General features: G+C 56.7%; 1 protein-coding gene across 7 annotated transcripts in view; it reads right to left on the bottom strand.

Moving 5' to 3' along the window:
- The window catches only part of CHL1 (cell adhesion molecule L1 like), a 162018-nt gene that overhangs the window by 123426 nt on the left and 19252 nt on the right, over nucleotides 1-19340 (bottom strand). For all 7 annotated transcript variants that reach the window (XM_066244613.1, XM_066244612.1, XM_066244611.1 and 4 more), the window contains exon 2: nucleotides 1517-1602. The gene's annotated coding sequence lies outside the window, so the exon portion shown is untranslated. The remainder of the gene's footprint in view (nucleotides 1-1516; nucleotides 1603-19340) is intronic.

Raw genomic sequence — 19340 nt, 5'->3', positions numbered from 1 at the left:
CCCTTTATTTTTCGGACGGACTTCCCTAGGCCTCTTAATCGACTAGCAGTTTATCTCACGTGAAATCATGAAAGTGTTTCCATGGGAGAGATGCCCCCCCCCCGCCAGCACATCATCACCACAGGGGTGGCTCGGTCAGAGCCAGGAGGAGCTCTCTCTGAGGATGCGAGCATGGGTGTCACATGCTCCTCAGCCCCGACCCGACCTGCAGGTGCCCACGGGGTCAGCCGGGCTGTGCCCAGGAGGCCCCAGGAGCCAGCCAGCTCCTCGGGAGCGTGTGGAGTGGAGGAAGAGCCACAGAGAGTGTGACAGCCTCCTCGTGGACTTCCTGTGGTGGCACCTTTCATTGAGAAGCCCCTCCCCTGTCCCGAGCGCAGGCATGCTGACCACGACTTACAGAGTCAAGTGTCCCATCTCTTCCCACATGGCCCTCAGTGTGGGATGGTCCCCAAGGTCCCTGTTTACAGGGGGCACACACCCAGGCACTGTGTCCGCTGATAAGCTCCTCGTGCATTCTCCAGTGGGTAGCAATATACACTCTTTTTTTATTTATTATTATTATTTTTAGAGAGGAGAGGGAGAGACAGAGAGGGAGAGAGGAGAGACAGAGAGAGAGGAGGGGGGAGGAGCTGGAAGCATCAACTCCCATATGTGCCTTGACCACGCAAGCCCAGGGTTTCGAACCGGCGACCTCAGCATTTCCAGGTTGAGGCTTTATCCACTGCGCCACCACAGGTCAGGCGCAATGTACACTCTTGACAGAACAGGAAGGATATTAATCCTTCATTCATATCACTCTGTCTTTAAAAACTAGGAATGAGATGAATGTGTGACATTTACTTCACAATACTATGGATTAAGCAGGAGGGATGCTAATACGCATTATAAAAGTAATCTTAATTTAACCAGCCTTTGCGGGCACTTACAACTATGATTCCAGTTTTCTGAGTTAGGAGACAGATGTTTAAAAGGACTAAACAGCTGCCCAGAACCACATCTCCCTGGCCTGTGAGAGTGGATGTCTCCTCCTCCAAACTCTTTGAAATCAGCTACGATTCAACCTGGTGTTGACCGAAGAATGTGGAAGAGCCCCAGAGCGGCACTCGGGTCTGATGTCACGGGAATCCAAACCCAGGGGCAGCTACCTCCGACCACGGAGGGCTGAGCTCCGTGTGACCCACGGACACAGGTACGGGCTTCCCCACCGAAACATCAAGCCACGAGGCCAACCAGCTCAGGTGCCAGTGCTAAAATTCACTTTCCTATTCAAAACGACAGTCACCTAAGTATTCCCGAGACACCGCATCCAAGTGGGCCAAGAGCTCAGCAGACGAGAACAGCGACTTTCCGCTCAGGGCTTCGATCTTTCAAAAATAAGCATCACGGCCACGGAACTCACAACCCTGTGGGCTGCGTCCACGCCGGTCATTCCGCTGGCCGCGCTCGTCCGCCCCGCAGGGCGACCATTACACACGCTCAGAAACCCCCCGAACCGGCGTGGGGGGCACATGCTCACCGTGGTCAGCTCCCCTCCGTCCTCCGTCCGCGGCCGTGGCGTGCTTGCCGCGTTAGTCCAGGGTCATCGTCCACGGCTCTCAGCACCTGTGGACAGAGTTCAAAGCTGTCTTCTTAGCGACGCTTCCCAGGTAGAGAACCACTCTCAAATTAGTTTTTACCTTCTCCCTGATTAAAAGATTTAACTTTTCCTTCTCCCCAGCCCTCAGGGGTCCTCCCCACACCCCCGAGTCTCAGCCTTGCCTGTGCTGGGCAGGGACACGGGGCTCCCCGTTGGGGACATATTTGTACATATAAAGCAGAGGCCAGACGTGTGGGAAATGGCCCCGTGGTGACACGTCCCCCTAAGAGAAGCACAGGCGTGTCTCCCCGCTCCGATGCATGAGTTTCGCAACAGACCACAGTTGGTAAGAATTTCTGCTTGGCTGGCCTCCCGGAGCCACTTTTCACAAGAGTCACTTCTGCGTAGGACGCGGGGTCACCCGTCCCCGCACGGCAGCAGCACGGGCCACGGTGCTGAGGGCTGTCGGAGGGTGAGCCGGGGCCGGGATCGGGGGAAGGGGTCACCGTGCAGGACCCTCCGGCTCACGGGGCCCTACCCTCCCCCAGATGTCTCCTCAGCAAGCCGCCCGCCTTCCCAAAACCACTTGTGAAATAAAGGAAGCATGTCAACCCACATACAAGATCCTTCTACCGTCCATTCCCAGGTCATCGGGGGACTGGCTCCCGGCACCCACGAGCCTGCTCAGAGACTGCCCCCTGCGGACGCCCCTGCACACCTAACTAAGGTTTGGTCGAAACCAGGCGGAGACTTCCCGCACGCCAGTCACCCTAACTCAGCAAGCGTTATCATCTGAACCCCCAGTCCCCCGCGGGGAGAATGCTCACTCGTTCCGGTGGAATCAGGACTTGGAGTGGCTTCTGCAGCTCTAACCCCTGGGGCCCTAAGGAAAGACGACCGGCTAGAAGGTGCGAGAGGGCCCCTTCCTTCCCGGGCACCGTGGGGCCGTCTCTCTGGCCCGATCCCAAGAGCTCTTGCTAAAATGTCACACACAGATTACAAACACCTCTGGAGAGAACCTCTCCTCACGCTAGGGCTGGAAAGAAAAATCCCCCCCGGGCGAGTGTCTGAATGGCCCCCACTGCTTCCCAGCAGACCGGGCGACTGTCCGCGTCTGTGTTTAGTGACTGTGTTCAGTCCCATCGGGCCTCCTCTGACACCATCAGCATCTGCACTATTGTAACAAACACAACTGTTTACAGAGGCCTGGCCATGCCTGACACAGCACTTAACTACGGCTCCTGGCCGCTGGGTCCTTGTCACGTCACTGCGGTCTGAGTCTGTGTACTGAGCTCGCCGGGCAAACGGAAGCCGTGACGCTGTTCTCCCACTCGAGGGCTGCGGAGACGGCCATCGTCCGTGTGTCCTGCTCCCTCCGTGTGTGACCACGTCACTCAGCGGGGACAGAGAAGGTGAAGTGTGTGTGCATTGACCGCAGAGGAGAGATCTGCTGATCCTGCACCCCAGTGACGGGGACTGCAGCTCAGTGTCAGGAGGGCCTTCCCACACCCAGGACATGACGAACGTCCTGTCATAAATGGGGTGCATTCCACAGCCCGGGGGCCACCTTTACGGTTCCAACATCACATCTCTCTGTGACATCGCCTCCAGCCCCCTCTGGGTCACACGGCTCCTGCAGGCAGCTCTCCCCAGCCCCCTCTGGGTCGCACGGCTCCTGCAGGCGGCTCTCCCCAGTCCCCTCTGGGTCACACGGCTCCTGCAGGCGGCTCTCCCCAGCCCCCTCTGGGTCGCACGGCTCCTGCAGGCGGCTCTCCCCAGTCCCCTCTGGGTCACACGGCTCCTGCAGGCGGCTCTCCCCAGTCCCCTCTGGGTCACACGGCTCCTGCAGGCGGCTCTCCCCAGCCCCCTCTGGGTCGCACGGCTCCTGCAGGCGGCTCTCCCCAGTCCCCTCTGGGTCACACGGCTCCTGCAGGCGGCTCTCCCCAGTCCCCTCTGGGTCACACGGCTCCTGCAGGTGGCTCTCCCCAGCCCCCTCTGGGTCACACGGCTCCTGCAGGTGGCTCTCCCCAGCCCCCTCTGGGTCGCACGGCTCCTGCAGGCGGCTCTCCCCAGCCCCCTCTGGGTCGCACGGCTCCTGCAGGCGGCTCTCCCCAGCCCCCTCTGGGTCGCACGGCTCCTGCAGGCGGCTCTCCCCAGCCCCCTCTGGGTCGCACGGCTCCTGCAGGCGGCTCTCCCCAGTCCCCTCTGGGTCACACGGCTCCTGCAGGTGGCTCTCCCCAGGGGTCTCAGCTCTCACCTCCATCAGGGCACCGGGAGGGCCAGCTGGGCGGCCAGGAGTCGGCCGCTCCTGATGGCACGTGTCTGTGTCCCCCCAGCAGCCGCTACCCTGCTGAGGACACCCCTTCTCTCTGCGGGCTAAGGAGGGGCTCAGGTCAGTCCTGGGTGTAAGGTCTCTGCTCCTGCTCTCCTGTGTGTGTGTGTGTGTGTGTGTGTGTGTGCATGAGCGTGTGTGTGTGAGCATGAGTGTGTGTGAGCATGAGTGTGTGTGTGAGCATGAGCGTGTGTGAGCATGAGCGTGTGTGAGCATGAGCGTGTGTGTGAGCATGAGCGTGTGTGTGAGCATGAGCATGTGTGAGCATGAGCATGTGTGTGTGAGCATGAGTGTGTGTGAGCATGAGCGTGTGTGTAAGCATGAGCGTGTGTGAGCATGAGCGTGTGTGAGCATTAGCGTGTGTGTGAGCATGAGCGTGTGTATGTGTATGTGTGAGAGCATGATCGTGTGTGCGTGTGTGTGAGCATGAGTGTGTATGTATGTGTGAGAGCATGAGTATGTGTGCATGAGCATGTGTGTATGTGTGTGAGCATGAGCGTGTGTGTATGTGTGTGAGCATGAGCATGTGTGTATGTGTGTGAGCGTGAGCATGAGTGTGTATGTATGTGTGAGAGCATGAGCGTGTGTGCATGAGCGTGTGTGTGCGTGTTGTATGTGAGGCATCCTCTCTGTATTATCGGGTCTCCTCTCACTGCTTCATGATGTCGGTCCACATCCCCTCCCCCCAAAATGGGAAGCAAACAACCCTTTAGTTTAGACAATACAGCATGTACGACTAACACATATATGCAACTAATATTAGAATACATGCGTACACACGCATGTATAAAGATGTTTTTACTCGTTCTTTTTCATTTCTGTCTTCTGTTTTCTTACAGCACACCCTGCATCTGCACAGTTTGGGTTACACATATGGAGATATAGGCTCGATCATGACGATTAAGGCGCGCGCGCGCGCACACACACACACACACGCGTGCGCACACACACAGCTGTACCCTAAGAAAAGCTGTTTCATTCAACCTTTGTTATATTCAGCAGAAAATGTAACCCTCTGAATGTATTTAACCTACACGCCTTTCTCCTTTCTCCTACCACCCCTGATACAAATAACATCTTAATCTGCTTTTGTTAGAGGAGAGCAGTTTGGTTCCTTTTTCAAAGTCCCTAACCTTCTTTAACTTAAGAAATACGAATCAACACACCAAACAAACACCCAGGGAGGTGCGGCAGTAATCCTGAAAGGAAATTCTGAGGAATTCAGGAGTCCGTCAGAGCAGAGAGGGCTGTGAGCCGGTGGGGTCTCCGTTTCTCACTCAGCACCCGCATGACTGACAGGCCACGTGGCCTCAGCACCCGACAGGACGTCAAGCTCCTCCCCTTGAGGAAAGGACAGAGCAAGGAGGAAGCCCACTGGAGGCAGGGGACCAGGACTGCTGGCCGGCGAGGGGCAGGACAAGTGGATGGCAGAGACTGAGGCCTGGGGCCCCCTCCCTGGACAGCGCACCTGGGCAGGTGCAAAGCCGAGCCCGGGTCAGCTCCCCCAGGTCCACCCGCCTTCCTGATGTGAACAGCTCGCTGCCCTCAGGGCAATGGTTTCTGAGACGGCGTCCCCGCCACAGGACCCCTGAACGCACTCCCGCCACGCCACCTGCAAAGGCACGGCGACCTCTTCCACTGTCGGAGGGATCGCGGGCTGCGTAGGACGATTCGGAGACCATGCACCTCTTTCTGCACGGCCCTCTCCATGGGTGTGTGCAGGGGAAGTTCCCCTGCCCCCCCCCAAATTCACAACACAGCCTGTGTAACTGGCCCCTGCACTCTCAGCAACCTCAGCAGAGACCCAACTGTGACAGACCTCCCTGCCGGTCTGGCTCCACGTGGAGGGACACAGTCTCGAGTCCCCCAGGGCACAGCTCCTGGCTGCCGTCCGCTCTGCCACGTCCTGGCCGGGACAAAGCTTCTCAGACACACGTGGGAGGGACAATGGTCTGATGCGTGAAAGCGGCTCTCGTCGGAAAAGAGTGGTTTGTCACAGGCCCTTGACCGGATGCCCCAGGTGTGAGTGTCCTCTGAGGGGGCCGGGGACACATTGTCACCACGGCCTCTCTCAGGGGGGACAGGGCAGCCGCGAGAAGGGGACAGCAGAGCAGAGAAGGAAGTGAGTGGGCTTTCTCGCGGTGTGAGCGTAGGGGAGTTGCACAGCCTTTAGGAACTCCGGCCGTCCACCCAGTGAGTGCGGGACGGGGGTCCCCACCTGCAGGACAGGTGTGCGGGGGAGGGGGGGACTCTCACGTACAGTGTGCTCTGCTCGGGGCTGGGCCCTGGAAGGAGCTCGGTGACCAGCGGGGCCCTGTGCGGCCCCCATCACCACCCCGCGGTCATCACTGGGGCCAGAGAGCACGTGACCAGTCCCCACTCATTTGTGGTGGAAACGAGGGCACCACACACTGCCCAGGGGTGACAGGGCACATGACCAGTCCCCACTCATTTGTGGCAGAAACGAGGGCACCACACTCTGCCCAGGGGTGACAGGGCACGTGGCCAGTCCCCACTCGTATGTGGTGGAAACGAGGGCACCACACTCTGCCCAGGGGTGACAGGGCACGTGGCCAGTCCCCACTCGTATGTGGCAGAAACGAGGGCACCACACTCTGCCCAGGGGTGACAGGGCACGTGGCCAGTCCCCACTCGTATGTGGCAGAAACGAGGCCACCACACACTGCCCAGGGGTGACAGGGCACGTGACCAGTCCCCACTCATATGTGGCGGAAACGAGGCCACCACACACTGCCCAGGGGTGACAGGGCACGTGACCAGTCCCCACTCATATGTGGCAGAAACGAGGGCACCACACACTGCCCAGGGGTGACAGGGCACGTGGCCAGTCCCCACTCGTATGTGGCAGAAACGAGGGCACCACACTCTGCCCAGGGGTGACAGGGCACGTGGCCAGTCCCCACTCGTATGTGGCAGAAACGAGGGCACCACACTCTGCCCAGGGGTGACAGGGCACGTGACCAGTCCCCACTCGTATGTGGCAGAAACGAGGCCACCACACACTGCCCAGGGGTGACAGGGCACGTGGCCAGTCCCCACTCGTATGTGGCGGAAACGAGGCCACCACACACTGCCCAGGGGTGACAGGGCACGTGGCCAGTCCCCACTCATATGTGGCAGAAACGAGGGCACCACACACTGCCCAGGGGTGACAGGGCACGTGACCAGTCCCCACTCATATGTGGCGGAAACGAGGGCACCACACACTGCCCAGGGGTGACAGGGCACGTGACCAGTCCCCACTCATATGTGGCAGAAACGAGGGCACCACACTCTGCCCAGGGGTGACAGGGCACGTGGCCAGTCCCCACTCGTATGTGGCAGAAACGAGGGCACCACACTCTGCCCAGGGGTGACAGGGCACGTGGCCAGTCCCCACTCGTATGTGGCAGAAACGAGGGCACCACACTCTGCCCAGGGGTGACAGGGCACGTGGCCAGTCCCCACTCGTATGTGGCGGAAACGAGGGCACCACACTCTGCCCAGGGGTGACAGGGCACGTGGCCAGTCCCCACTCATATGTGGCGGAAACGAGGGCACCACACTCTGCCCAGGGGTGACAGGGCACGTGACCAGTCCCCACTCGTATGTGGCAGAAACGAGGCCACCACACACTGCCCAGGGGTGACAGGGCACGTGGCCAGTCCCCACTCGTATGTGGCGGAAACGAGGCCACCACACACTGCCCAGGGGTGACAGGGCACGTGACCAGTCCCCACTCATATGTGGCAGAAACGAGGGCACCACACACTGCCCAGGGGTGACAGGGCACGTGACCAGTCCCCACTCGTATGTGGCAGAAACGAGGGCACCACACTCTGCCCAGGGGTGACAGGGCACGTGGCCAGTCCCCACTCGTATGTGGCAGAAACGAGGGCACCACACTCTGCCCAGGGGTGACAGGGCACGTGACCAGTCCCCACTCGTATGTGGCAGAAACGAGGCCACCACACACTGCCCAGGGGTGACAGGGCACGTGGCCAGTCCCCACTCGTATGTGGTGGAAACGAGGCCACCACACACTGCCCAGGGGTGACAGGGCACGTGGCCAGACCCCACTCATATGTGGCAGAAACGAGGGCACCACACACTGCCCAGGGGTGACAGGGCACGTGACCAGTCCCCACTCATATGTGGCAGAAACGAGGGCACCACACACTGCCCAGGGGTGACAGGGCACGTGACCAGTCCCCACTCATATGTGGCAGAAACGAGGGCACCACACTCTGCCCAGGGGTGACAGGGCACGTGACCAGTCCCCACTCGTATGTGGCGGAAACGAGGGCACCACACACTGCCCAGGGGTGACAGGGCACGTGACCAGTCCCCACTCGTATGTGGCAGAAACGAGGGCACCACACACTGCCCAGGGGTGACAGGGCATGTGGCCAGTCCCCACTCGTATGTGGCAGAAACGAGGCCACCACACTCTGCCCAGGGGTGACAGGGCACGTGGCCAGTCCCCACTCATTTGTGGCGGAAACGAGGGCACCACACTCTGCCCAGGGGTGACAGGGCACGTGACCAGTCCCCACTCGTATGTGGCAGAAACGAGGGCACCACACTCTGCCCAGGGGTGACAGGGCACGTGGCCAGTCCCCACTCGTATGTGGTGGAAACGAGGCCACCACACTCTGCCCAGGGGTGACAGGGCACGTGGCCAGTCCCCACTCGTATGTGGTGGAAACGAGGCCACCACACTCTGCCCAGGGGTGACAGGGCACGTGACCAGTCCCCACTCGTATGTGGCGGAAACGAGGCCACCACACTCTGCCCAGGGGTGACTCGGGAGCCCCGAGAGCTGATCTGGAGCTCGCCTGGGCGGCAGCTCCCTGCCTTATTCTCACAGGTCAGGAAGGCGTTTCCTTACAATGTACTTTCCAAGTTTGTGAGTTCCCCACGGCCAAAAAAGTAACATAAAATGAGTTCATTAATTTCTGCCTCCCCTCACTCCCTACCTAGCAGAGTGGCTGCTGACAAATGTCAAATATCAGTTGAAAAAAATGCCTGTTCTTTGTGTGCGTGTAATTTGGAAATAAGGGTGGCTATTTTTTCTTTTTTTCCTTTCAAACATGCACTTAATCTCAATTAATCTCTAAACACTGGAGATTGTCTACTGATTGAAAACACAAGACTGAGAGCATTCTCAGCTTTCAATCGATATCCAGGTCAATGTTCTTAAGAAACTGGGATGGACAGCCCCTCATTTTCTGTTATCAGCTAACATCTGCCGGGTCAAAGTGAGCTCGATTCCGACCAAGGAGGTCCCTACCCTCCAAGCACACACCAAGATGCCCGCCTCCCCTTTGCTGAACGAATACAGAATCTTTACAAAGGAGACGGCAGACGTTGTCCATCACAATCTCCAGAACGGAAGCTGGAGCCCCAAATAAGGAGGAGCACACGGCAGAAATTCCTGGAGACGCCTCGCCCGCAGGGACGCGCAACAGAGCCAAGATGGGGTGACGTCAACGCTGGCTTCTAGAAGTTACCTGTGAGCAAATTCTCACACGAGCGGACACCCTGACGTGGGGTTTGTTCCCACGACGCTGCTGAGAACACCCTGCCTCTGATCGGGGAATTAGTTCTGATTTATTGAGAAGCAATCATGGACCCCCTCGTATCAGTTCCTCTTTTGCCACTCACAGGGGCCCCCTAAGGTGCCAGTGACCCCAGCAAATAAAACGCGCCCAGAAGGTGGGCAGCCCAGACAGAATCCCGCTGAGGGTGAGGTCAGAGCCACCCTGTGCACAGGGCATGGGGCACGGAGGCCCTGTCCACGCCTGTGCCCACACAGCTGCAGGGGGCCATGCGGTGAGAAAAGGACACCATGAATATTATTTCTCAGTCTCCCGCTATATTCTAATAAGACATGCGTTCAACTGTTTTAAGGAGACAAATAGCATGATCAGCAAAAAGAGCAATCCACCCAAGTCAGAGGCCGAATGGCCGCCATCCCTGGCGCTGTGACCAATACGGCGGATGGACAGCAAGTTCCTGAACCAACGCTGGGTCTCAGTACCCTCACCTGTGACAAGGGGTGCTAACGATAGTTTAGAGTCGCCTTTTCCCTCAAAACTCCACGACTGCAAGGAAACTGCCTCTGGTCACGGCAGCGAACGGGGTGCAGAGCAGGGGAAGGAGAACATTCACCACGCGGGACCCCGAGACTCGCGGGCAGGGGAGCCCAGGGAGACGGGGAGTCTTCTTTGCGGGGGAGGGTACAAGGCACAGGCAGAATGACATCCCGAGGGGGCCGGCCGGGTGCCGACTGTTTTCTGCAGCTGGGACCTTACTGGAAGGGGCGGGGGGTGTCCTCAGAGATACGTGGAGACAGCCTGCACGTGACAGGATGCTGTGGCTGTGTTAAGTCACAGAAAGAAATGACTCCCCAGGAGGGCAAAGTGCTCCACGTCTATTAACAGACAGGAAGGTCCGCGTCTCACTGCCTGAGGACATGACGTCAAGGAGACATCGCACCCTCGAGGAGCCCTGCCCAGTGATGTCACGGAGACACCGCACCCCCGAGGAGTCCTGCCCGGTGCACAGGCGGCCGGGCTGGGGGTCCGAGACCTGGCCACCACACCCCGCCCCGGAGCTGGGCTTTGGCTCCGCTCTGGGAGGGGCACCCGCAGGTGACGAGCGAACACGGGAGGGAATGAACGGAATGCGCTGCCCTCTGCCTGTGTCGTCCCGGGAACGTCCCTTGCCTGACCTGCACTTTCTCTGCCACCAGCGCGGACACGGTCCACCCTGATGCCAAGTGCAGAGGCAGGACCAGCGTGGCCACTCTCCCGTGGGACGGGGCCCCGGCCAGTTTCCAGGTGGCAAGGCGGGGCAGAACCCCCGGGGAGCAGGCCCCGCGCCAGCTCTGGTCGCCCCACCACGACTGCTAAAGGGTGGGGAGTGGGACAGCACTGCGGCCAGGGCCCAGCCACGTGTGTAGCCACGCCCACAGCCACGTGATGTAGTCAGGCTGCACCGCTACCTCAGGTAACCACGCCCACAGACACATGACGTAGTCAGGCCGCACCGCTACATCACGTAGCCACGCCCACAGCCACGTTGTAGCCACGCCTACAGGCACGTGACATAGGCCGCACTGTAACGTCACGTGGCCACGCCCACAGCCACATTAGGTAGCCACGTTTTGTACCCAGGTCACACGGTCACGCTGCATAGCCGCACCTACAGCTCGCCCTCCTCTCTGCGCCACCCCCACCCCTGCGACACCGGAGCAGCTCTAGCCACTGGCAGCCCCCCTCCCAGAGGCCGTGGCCGCTTCCAGAGCTGCGATTGCTGCCTGTCACCGTGCAGGCGACAGGCGGGCCCCTCCTGCTCCCTTGGTACTGTCACCTATAGCAGTCCGGTGGAATCGAATTTGAAACGGATTCAGCAAAAAGCGCAGACACGCCCACGTGTTCCATGACAACCGGATCACAGACACTCATCTACACCTCCACGGGTCCTCGCTGGGCTGTCACATACTTCCCGTGGACCAGAGGTCAGGAACCTTTTTGGCTGAGAGAGCCATGAACGCCACATATTTTAAAATGTAATTCCTGAGAGCCATACAGCCCCATCCCCGTGGACGTGACGCATTATCCAATAAAAATTTGGTGTTGTCCTGGAGGACAGCTGTGATTGGCTCCAGCCACCTGCAACCATGAACATGAGCAGAAGGAAATGAATGGATTATAATACATGAGAATGTTTTATATTTTTAATGTTATTATTATTTTTTTTATTAAAGATTTGTCCGCGAGCCAGATGCAGCCATCAAAAGAGCCACATCTGGCTCGCAAGCCATAGGTTCCCGACCCCTGCCGTGGACTGAGGCCGCCCCCCCCCCCACGAGGGAATGGCCACGACACACGTGCCGTCACCGTTCTGAACACAGCTGACGGAGGCGCGCTGTCCTTCTGTACATGACCCCAAATGACATCGTATGTGACAATGACCTCAAGTACCAGCCACACGAGGCTCCTTCCACGGGGGCGGTGAGAACAGCTGGGGTTGGGTCACGTGGGACCATGGTCAGGCTCATGGTAAGAACAGCAGGGCCACGGACGAGGGGCCGGCTGTGACCCATTCATTGTACCCTTGCCGCCCCCCTCCCCGGGGCTACATACTTAACATACTCTCTGTTCCATCAAGTCCTCTTTCAAGATGAGAAGACTAAAGCACAAGGAAGCGAATACAACCGAAAGTTACCAAGCCACTTCTCCAGCAGCCTCAAGTTCTGCCAAAGGTGGTGCCCACAGCAGGCCCCTAAAAGCATATTCATGGTCACTAGGGCTGTGAGCTCTGTGACACACATGTTGCCCATCAAGATGAAATTGCAAGTCACTGGAAGTCACAGTGAGGGACACGTTTAGGTATGAAAGCCGCCAGCCAGCTTGGCTCTTTTTAGCTCTTTTCTTCCCGGAGCCCCAGACAGAAGGGGATTTGTTCCTTCCTTCGGGCATGTATTTACTTGACTGCTCTGTGTCCGGTCCTGTGGTTGAGGCACACCCATGACAGGGGAGCCCTGTGTCCTGTGTCCTCAAAATAGAAACTTGTCCAAAACAAATCCAGCCCCAGGATATTAATCCCAAGTTCCTGCCTGGGTCACGGCACCTGTTCTTTGGTCTGAGTGTTTGCTCAGGGAAATCTCCACCCCTGACCAGCCTCCATCCACAGTTCCGTGCCCCTGGCCGCGAGCTTCACACCTTCTGCTTCCCCTGTCGTCCCCAGAGCACGGCCAGGGCTGCCTCTCCTGACTCCCCCCCCCCCCAGGAAAGCGGACTATGTGGGTGGTCCACACGGCCCAGATGTTACCAGGGAGTCTGCTGTTTAGTCTTGATTGCCTCCAGGGTCTCACCACAGTGAGCCTTCCAAGACAAGACAGAACATTCTGGTGGTCTCACTATTCCACCCACAAGAAACTCATTTTTACCCTCAAATTCAGGTGACAGAGGTTTCTCAGGGGAGAACAATTGCTTAAGATAGGTAACTCTGTGGGTTATTTGGCTTTATTATAAGAATAATAAATGCTCATTGAAAACATGTGGTCAGAGACAAAGGTATTTGCATGCACATATAGACATACATGCGTATGCCTGTGCATAATATACAGGTAGAGTTGAAGCATCCGCCAAAGATAAATAGTAACATTTTAGTGCGATTCCTCCCCAGTTGTTGAATCAGCATTTAACTAGTCTGACAGCTACATACACATACCTACATGTTTGTACACATATAGACATGTAAACACCACACACTGTGTATGCGTCCATCACATTATGAACGTCTGACCTTACTAACATATCATTTTATGATCATATGCTTGAGCTAATAGCCACACAGCCAGAAAAAACAAGCTTGAGTTGAAACATATGAAGATAACCTTAGTGACATAAAATGTTTACTCAGTATAATTTATAACAATGAAATTTACATTAGCAACCTAAATGCTCCTTAATAGAGAAATAATTAAGTACTTAGAATATAGCGATGTATTAGGAAAGTCTTCAGGCAGGTTTAAAAATAACTCTTTTCTTATTTTTATTATTTTCAGTGAGGGGAAGGGAGATGATGAGACAGACGACCGCATGCACCCCGACTGGGATCCACCTGGCAACCCCCGCCCGGGGGCGATGCTTGACTCAACCGAGCTTTTTTTAGCACCTAAGGCTGACGTACTTGGACCAACAGAGCTATCCTCAGTGGGTGGGGCTATGCTTGAACCAATCGGGCCGCTGGCTGTGGGAGGAGAAGAGAGAGAGATGGGGGTGAAGTGGGGGAGAGAAGGAGGAGAAGAAGTTTCTCTTGTGTGCCCTGACCAGGAATCGAACCTGGGACATTGTCTGCCGATGCCCCACCCTCTGAGCCAAAAATAACTATTTCCAAAACATACTGAATACTGAAACTTCTTATGTTCATATTAGGTGAAACAAACAAAATTTTGATAGCGTTTGAGCTCAACCTTTATGGAATACAATCGTGCCTCTGGAGCTCTCTCCGTCCCTCAGGGAAACCACGTGGGGAGAAGACCCCCAAATCGCTGGTGGCGCCCTGCGGGCAGCAGCGACGGAAGGCGGTCTCAAGGACCAGGCCTGTTTTCTAATGGTCATACATTACTTCTGGCATCAAAATAAACATAAGAAATAAAATAAAATAAAAAACACCCCGCCTCCACACACACAGACACACACAGGACGCACAGTTATTTGAGCTCAGTAAGTACCTGGCCCAACGTGTGGAGCTGGAAAGGAAGTCTGAGGGCAGGCGGGGTGGCAGGAGAAGTCTGAGGAAGGACACGCGGGGATGCGGAGGAGGGAGGAGCCCCACGCAGGGCACAGGCTGCGCAGCGGGGGTCGAGGGGGCGGAGACCTGGGTGCCCCGCAGCGCAGCGGGATCACACTCCGCCCTGGGAGAGAAGACCACGCAGGGCACAGGCTGCGCAGCGGGGGTCGAGGGGGCGGAGACCTGGGTGCCCCGCAGCGCAGCGGGATCACACTCCGCCCTGGGAGAGAAGACCACGCAGGGCACAGGCTGCGCAGTGGGGGTCGAGGGTGCGGAGACCGAGGGCGTGGAGACCTGGGTGCCCCTCCGCACAGCGGGATCACACTTCGCCCGGGGAGAGAAGACCACCCAGGGTGCTAAGCGGGAAATGCTGAGATGAGGATTCCGTCAGACCTCTGCGTCCTCCGTGACGCTCCTGGAGTCAAGGCCACCAGATGGCTCGATTCCTTAGGAGTGAAAGAAAAAGGAGGCGAGAATGGGCGGCACTGATCTTGTCGGGGGAGATGCTTCAGGTCGGCCCCCACCCCGGAGAGAGACCGTGACGTGGCTCCGTGACGTGGCTCCGTGACGTGGCTCCTACCCGAAAGAGGTCCGCGCGTGGAGAAGGGAGGACGCAGCAGGGAACGTTCTGGGTGGTGATGGGAAGTTAAACCGTGGGAACTCACACCCCGACCCCTGAGCTCACGAACCGCGGCCTGGGGTTGGCCCAGACGCCCTGCCGGTGCCGCCGCTGTTCTACCTGGAGTAGCGACGTGGACCTCGCCTCCCCTGGGGCGGGGCATTGAGCCTTTGTAAACGGCAAGTGAGCCGTGCCAGACGCACAGTCCACGAGGTCGGGGTCTCAGAGCAGCATCTCCACACTGCCCGCGCCAGCCCGGTGTCTGCGCGTGACGAAGAAGCTGGGACACACACACACACACACACACACACACACTAACAGACCACACACCACATACACACTCACAAACCACACACACACACACACCACACACACACCACGCACCACATACACACACCACACACACACAGACCACACACACACACACTCACAGACCACACACACACTCACAGACCACACACACACCACACACACACTCACAGACCACACACACCACACACACACACTACACACACACAGACCACACACACAGACCACACACACACACTCACAGACCACACACACACCACACACACACTCACAGACCACACACACACACACCACACACCACACACACCACACACACACTCACAGACCACACACACCACACACACACACACACACACACCCTCTCTCTCTCTCTCCCCTCCCCCTCGCCCCTCTCTAGAACATGACCCAGACACCAAACAAGAAGAAAGTTGTGCCACTTGCAACAGCCTGGACGACCCCGAGGACACTCTGCCGCGGGAACACGTCAGACACTGAAGGGTAAACGCGGCGTGATCTCACTTCAGCGCGGAACCCGGAAACCTCCGGCTTGCAGAAGCGGAGAGGAGAAGGGGGTCACCTGGGCTGGGGGAGGGGGGCGGGGAGATGAGGGTCAAAGGGCAGGGCCGTTCGGGGAGGGGTATATTCTGGGGCTCTAATGTACAGTGTGGGTGAGTACAGCGAACAGGACTCTGTTGTGTACTCGAAATCCGCTGAGAGAGTGGGTTTTCAGTGTTCACACCACACACACAATTGGCACCTGTGTGCGGTGACTGATGTGTTAATTAGCTTGATTGCTCTCATCACGGCACAATGTATACGATGTATACACACGGCACATCACCATGCAAATATATTCAAATATATTCAAATTTTACTTGTCAATTATATCTCAATAAAACCGGAAATAAAGAATATAGCATTATGATTTTTAAAAGGCAAGCTCATGCCTACAATAATAATCAGTAGACGTGCACTCACTAGCAATTTTTCTGTAAAAAAAACCCCAAGTGCAAACACCTAACTTGCAAAGCTGTGAAAATAAACAGCTCATCAGAAGAGCATGAGTCAGCTCCTCAAACCACTCAACAAAAAAAACAGAAAACCCGAACAAACAAACCTAAAACTGCTAAAGAAATGTCCTAAGACATGCAGAAATCCAAGGCGCGCTCCTCCCCGCCCGAGGCTCTGCACGGTAACCGCTTCACTTCTCACTGATTATCATAAAAGCCTCCTTCTTACCACGTGGAGTGTATCAGGAAATACGCAAACTCAGTGACAACTTCTCAGTATCTGTTCTGTACAAATAACAGCACTGTGTGAAGAGCTCCTGGGAACCGCGTGTGGGCAGAGGACGGGGACACTCCTGTGGCTCAGGAGACCACGCGGGCCGTCTGTCACAGGCGCACCGGGCGGGGCGGGGCGGGGCACAGCCTCCTCGGGAGGCCCGCCCACCGCAGGCCCCCGGCCGCTCACAGTGAAGGAGCCGGCGTGGGAATCCAGCCGCAGCCTTCTGGTCGACCAGCAATGGCCGCCGTTCCTTCCGCTCCTCTGTGAGAACGGATCAGCTCGTCGGTAAGAGCCGTGAGGGGACCCAGGGGTTTCTGACATAAAGACAGTATATAGGGTCAGTAGTGATGCGCTGAAAAGTATTCCTTAAAATGAAATGTGCATTGGGCTAAGTCAGCTGCAAGGACAGTGCAGGGTCACACCCACAGATCTAGGTCAGTAGAGAATAAGAAATGATGTCTGACTGCCTTCCCAGTTAGAAAAGTCAATGAGCAGGAACTGTTGATATAAAATGGGGGAAGCTTTCCAGTCTCCGGTCGGCACTGACCTTCTGTCCCCAGAGAATCTGAAAGAGAGACAACCTAGTCTGCAGAATTTCCGCTGGACAAGAACGTGTAGTGAACAAGACTCTTCTACCACATTCCCTCTGGCTCTGCCGTCCCGCAGCGATGGGACCAGGTTCATGCTCGAAGACTCCGCGATAACCCAGTGAAGGGCCTCTCCTCCCCACTGGGATCGCAGCACGTGAGGTCTGGAGACAGGTCTGGCTCTTTCTGCAGGTACAAACACACGGCCATGCGTACTACACGCTGCTACGCATACAAAATGCCACCATGCATACAACAATCCACCATGCGTACAACAATCCACCATGCGTACAACAATCCACCATGCGTACAACATTCCACCATGCGTACAACATTCCACCATGCGTACAACAATCCACCATGCGTACAACATTCCACCATGCGTACAACATTCCACCATGCGTACAACAATCCACCATGCGTACAACATTCCACCATGCGTACAACAATCCACCATGCGTACAACAATCCACCATGCGTACAACAATCCACCATGCGTACAACAATCCACCATGCGTACAACAATCCACCATGCGTACAATCCACCATGCGTACAACAATCCACCATGCGTACAACAATCCACCATGCGTACAATCCACCATGCGTACAACATTCCACCATGCGTACAACAATCCACCATGCGTACAACAATCCACCATGCGTACAATCCACCATGCGTACAACAATCCACCATGCGTACAACAATCCACCATGCGTACAATCCACCATGCGTACAACAATCCACCATGCGTACAACAATCCACCATGCGTACAACAATCCACCATGCGTACAACAATCCACCATGCGTACAATCCACCATGCGTACAACAATCCACCATGCGTACAACAATCCACCATGCGTACAATCCACCATGCGTACAACAATCCACCATGCGTACAACATTCCACCATGCGTACAACAATCCACCATGCGTACAACAATCCACCATGCGTACAACAATCCACCATGCGTACAACATTTCACCATGCGTACAACAATCCACCACGTGTACAATCCACCATGCGTACAACAATCCACCATGCGTACAACATTTCACCATGCGTACAACAATCCACCATGCGTACAACAATCCACCATGCGTACAACATTCCACCATGCGTACAACATTCCACCATGCGTACAACAATCCACCATGCGTACAACAATCCACCATGTGTACAATCCACCATGTGTACAACAATCCAGTGGTCAGGGTGTAGCCTCTGCTTCCTCATCTGCCGAACACGAGGGACCCAAGGCCAGGGGGAAGCACCCCTTCCTCGACCCCCCACGCGACCCGGCCTCACCCCAAGCACTCGTACACACTGATTGCCTCTCGTGTGTCCAGCGCACCAGTTTATTCTGCGAGAGACCTCTGACCATTCAGAAAGAGGCCCCTTCTGAACTCGGGAATATTGTGCTAGGATGTTCTCCTGACAGGGGCCCGTCGGACACGGGGCTCACACTGAACGCTCTGTCCAGACTGCGCAGCTCCTTGTTGGGGCTTCTGCACGCTGCTGACCCCCAGGGCGGGGAGCAGAGAGCCACACAGAGCGAAAGGAAGCCACCGCATCACCAACTCGGCCGGGCTCCAGCCCTTCCCAGAGGGACCACGGTGAAATGGAGCGGGAAAGATCTATCATCAAGTCTGGGATGGGGCGGGGAGGGCGCACAGACAGGTGACTGATTTGCAAGTTCACGACCAAAGCGTCAAGATGGAGGTCTAAACTGCAGGCAGTCAACGTTATTTTCGGTTTTCTCCAAACCACAGAGGAGGTCACAGAGTATACAGTCTGAGTCCAGCTGCAAGGATCCCACGAAGTCTCAATGGGCGTCTGACAATCCCACAAACTGCGCAGAGACTGTAGCTGAGACCCGCACTAATTATCTGAACATTCAAGCCAGAAGTCCCCTTCCTCTCATCTCTCCATGTCCACGTGTCTTTCACGGATGACTGGGCTTCCGAGAGCTTCGCAGTCCGGGACAGGGGACTCGGCACAGGGTGGCCGGCTCCCCTTCGGACACGCCCGTTCTCTTAGTCCGAGAAACGTCCGGACCCCCATGTGATTTCTGGCATGACCCGCCCCCTCGGGTGCCCTGCAGGGAGAGCCCTGGACTGGCCCGTGTCCTGGGGAGAGATTCAGGCACCTGACAGCGGACACTCGGGCAGACCGGCTGGTCAGAGACCGGCTGGCGAAGGCCGTTTGCTCCTGCCCATTTTTTACAGATCAGTGCTCAAAATTAATGATGTTTCTGAAGGACGTAACAATTAAAAGACAAGATTAGGGCAGAGGTTTAATAAATCGTCTGAGGCGCACA

Source organism: Saccopteryx bilineata, chromosome 10 (genome assembly GCF_036850765.1).
Source record: "Saccopteryx bilineata isolate mSacBil1 chromosome 10, mSacBil1_pri_phased_curated, whole genome shotgun sequence".
Classification (NCBI taxonomy): Eukaryota; Metazoa; Chordata; class Mammalia; order Chiroptera; family Emballonuridae; genus Saccopteryx; species Saccopteryx bilineata.
The sequence above is the reverse complement of the archived record's forward strand: the minus strand, read 5'-3'. Positions and strand labels throughout refer to the sequence as shown.